This window comes from Hippocampus comes, unplaced genomic scaffold, assembly GCF_001891065.2.
Source record: "Hippocampus comes isolate QL1 unplaced genomic scaffold, H_comes_QL1_v1.1 scaffold206, whole genome shotgun sequence".
In the NCBI taxonomy this organism is placed as follows: Eukaryota; Metazoa; Chordata; class Actinopteri; order Syngnathiformes; family Syngnathidae; genus Hippocampus; species Hippocampus comes.
This window is the reverse complement of record NW_017805012.1, coordinates 62,796-66,816: the sequence shown is the minus strand read 5'-3', so window position 1 is coordinate 66,816 and position 4,021 is coordinate 62,796. Positions and strand designations below refer to the sequence as shown.

The 4,021-nt window shown below is 41.9% G+C and overlaps 1 non-coding gene across 1 annotated transcript; it reads right to left on the bottom strand.

The window, feature by feature from the left end:
• Window positions 1-1,654: 1,654 nt before the first annotated feature.
• On the bottom strand, window positions 1,655-1,727 carry trnaf-gaa (transfer RNA phenylalanine (anticodon GAA)). The gene has a single exon. It is a non-coding gene; the product is annotated as a tRNA-Phe (tRNA).
• Between the last annotated feature and the right edge of the window lie 2,294 nt (window positions 1,728-4,021).

The following is a 4,021-nucleotide window of genomic DNA, read 5'->3' as shown; positions in this document are numbered from 1 at the left end:
GCTGGAAAGGCAGCCACTCTCGCGGCGCCATCTTGAAGTCAAAATAACAAAATAACACAATACAGAAGACACAAACGCTCGTGCAATCTTAATCACTTTTCCTGCATACATTTTGTTGTTTGAAGCAGTTATAGATGAAAGAGGAAAAGAGGAAAGAGAGAAAAAACATCACAATTGAAGACTCATCCTGTTTCCTTGCAGGTCTGAACCAAAATTTATGAAGCGCATAAAGTCTCACGACTCCAAGGACAAGAGCGTGTTTGGGGTCCCGCTCCTCATGCACGTACCACGTTGCGACTTCCCGCTGCCCCTTTGCCTTCAGCAGGCTCTTGCCCACCTCACGCACCATTGTCTGGACCAGGTACTTGCGGCAAGCAGATCTTAAAGATAGGAATAAAACACAAGATTTTGCCAGAAAAGACAACATTTGACCAATTCTGGAGTTCTTATGGAATGCTTTACTGTCTTCGAATCTTGTACGGGTTTCCCTCCAGGTGGGCCTGTTCCGCAAGTCTCGTGCAAAGTCTCACATCCAAGCACTGCATCATCGGTGCGATACCTCTCCGGATGGCGTGGACTACGAGGAGCAGTCAGCCTATGATATGGCCAACATGGTCAAGCAGTTCTTCCGGGACTTTCTGGAGCCCCTACTGAGCAACAAGCTGGGAGAAACCTTCCTACACATCTACCAGTGTCGGTCGCCAAGCCTTCTGCTAAAATACCTTTGTGGATTTTCGGATGGTTCATGCTGCGAGTCCAGGGATTATTCAGTGGTAATAGTTTGAGGGTGTAATGCATTCTGCCAGCATGTCATTGTGTCAATACTTGACTGAGCTCAGAATTCATCACAAAACATTTTACCATAACGTCTTGATATTTTGTCTACTCACACCCCAGACGTACCCAAGGAGCAGTGTTTGCAGGCGATGCGGGCAGCCATCTTGTTGATGGCGGACGAAAATTCCCCAGCGCTGCATATGCGGGTCTAATTCATGGCGGACGAAAATTGCCAAGCGTTGCAGACGCTGCTCTATTTCCTGCGCGATGTGGCTGCACAGGTTGATGAAAATCAGATGACGGCCGCCAACCTCGCCGTCTGCCTGGTGCCGTCCACGCCTTTTTCAGGTTTATTATTTATTTATTTATTTTGCATTTCTGATTCTATTCATAACTGGAAAGTGAGAACCACTTTAAGTATTCTTAATGCTCATTGACTACCACACAGCATGAGATTTAAACCCCAAAACACGATTTTGTTGTAAAACAATTATGTTGATGAAGGCCTTTTCAGCAGTCAGTCAATGGGATCTTTTCGTTCAGAATCACATTGTAGTACAGTACTGTAATCGCAACAAAAAACAATTCTCGTGTCTCACATGCCGAAACCCAGGCTTGAACCAGGGAACTTCAGATCTTCAGTCGAACGCTCTCCCAACTGAGATATTTCAGCCTCTCGTGGTATTAACTTGGGTCTTTTCACCAGTCGATTAATGGGATCTTATTGGCCAAAATCACAACAGGAAGTCACAGGACACATCATATTACAGTAATTGCAACAAAGAAATGAATTTCAGAAATTTCATCTGTGCTGTACGTTGCATATACAGCACATTTGACAATAAAGTTGTTCTTGAGTTGATTTCTGTGTCTCACATACCGAAACCCGAGGTTGAACCAGGGACCTTTAGATCTTCAGTTTAACACTCTCCCAACTGAGCTATTTCGGCCTCTTGTTGAGTTTCCTCAGGCATTTTTCACCAGTCAGTTAATGGCATTTAATGGCCAAAATCTCAACAGCGAGTCACAGGACACATCGTCGGACGAGAATCGCAACAAAGAACCAATTCCTGTGCCTCACATGACAAAACCCAGGTTTGAACCAGAAACCTTTCGAACAACAGTGTATCGCTCTCCCAACTGAGCTATTTCAGCCTCTTCCGGTTTTAACTAGGCCCACTTAACTAGTCAATCAATGGGATCTTATTGGCCAAAATCACAACAGTGAGTCAAAGGACACATTGAAGTACAGTAATTGCATGAAAGAAAAAGTTTCTGTGCTTTACATGCCAAAAAATGGGGTTGAACCAGAAAACTTAAGATCTTCAGTGGAACACTCTACCAACTGAGCTATATCAGGTTCTTCTGGCATTAACTAAGCCCTTTTCAGCAGTCACTTAATGGGATTTTATGGGCCAAAATCACAACATCGAGTCAGAGGACACATTCTAGGACAGTAATCGCAACAAAGAAATGAATTCTGTGCCTTACATGCCAAAGCCCCAGGTTGAACCAGGGACCTTTAGATCTTAAGACTAACGCTCTCACAACTGAGCTATTTGTGCAGTTTCTTCACCCCTTTTCACCAGTCGATAAATGGGATTTTATTGGCCAAAATCACAACAGTGAGTCACAGGACACATCGTCTTTCAGAAATTGCAACAAAGAAATGAATTGTGTGTCTGACATGCCGAAACCCGGGACTTTGAGAGTTTCAGTCTCATGCTCTCCCAACTGAGCTATATCAGCCTCTCGTGGTTTTAAATAAGCCCTTTTCACCAGTCAATTCATGGGATCTTATCGGCCAAAATCTCAACGACAAGTCACAGGACACATCGTAGTACAGTAATCGCAACAAAGAAATGAATTCAAGAAATTTCATCCGTGCTGTGTGTTGCATATACAGCACATTTGACAATAAAGTTGTTCTTGAGTTGATTTCTGTGTCTTACATGCCTAAAAAGTGTGTTGAAGGAGGGACCTTTAGATTTTCAGTGTAATGTTCTCCAACTGAGCTATTTCAGCCCCTTCCAACTTGAACTAGGCCCTCTTAACCAGTCAATATATGGGATCTTATCGGCCAAAATCACAACTGTGAGTAAAAGGACACGTTGTTGTGCAGGAATTGCATGAAAGAAAACGTTTCTGTGCCTTACATGCCGAAAAGCGGGGTTGAAACAGAAAATTTAAGATGTTCAGTCTCACGCTCTCCCAACTGAGCTATATCGGCCTTTCCTGGCATGAACTACGCCCTTTTCACCAGTCAATCAATGGGATCTTATGTGTCAATCCCCACTGAGTCGCAAGACACATCGTCTTACAGTAATCGCAACAAAGAAATGAATTCTGTGCCTTACATGCCGAAACCCGGGAGTGGGCCAGGGATCTTTAGATCTTCAGTCGAATGCTCTTCCAACTGAGCTATTTCGGCGTCTTGTGGAGTTTCTTCAGCCCTTTTCACCAGTCAATTAATGGGATCTTATCGGCCAAAATCACAATGGCAAGTCACAGGACACATCATGTTACAGTAATTGCAACAAAGAAATTAATTTAAGAAATTTCACCTGTGCTGTACGTTGCATATCCAGCACATTTGACAATAAAATTGTTCTTAACCCTTGTGCGTTGGATTTTTTTAACAACTTATAGGAAAAAAGGCTCCATACTGGCATGGTGGCTTTAAAGTGTAATGTCAAAGTCATTTCTGAATATTTTTTTGCTTGTGACCACTCAAACTGTTCAGTGGGGTCAGGCCTATCCATTCATATATAGTTTTTAAATATTTATTTATTTTAGACACCCTCTATGGACAATAAAAGCAATAAAAAGCACTATTGTGCTATGGGTAAAAGTAACTATCATCTGCATATATATAAAAAAAACATTCAAATTGGAATATTCAATATGGACAAGTTAGAGCCTTCAACATGTTAATAATCCTGAAGAAAGATTGTTTTTGGAACATGGCATTTTTTGGCAGTGGCATTTTCAAATGCCTTGCGACACGTATGACAAAAAGATTCCCTCTCGGCACCGTGGCTTTGAAGTGTAATATCAAAGTCATTTCTGAATATTTTTTTGCTTGCGACCACTCAAACTGTTCAGTGGCGTCAGGCCTATCCATTCATATATAGTTTTTATCTATTTATTTATTTTAGACACCCACTATGGACAATAAAAGCAATAAAAAGCAGTATTGTGCTATGGGTAAAAGTAATTATCATCTGCATATATATATATATAT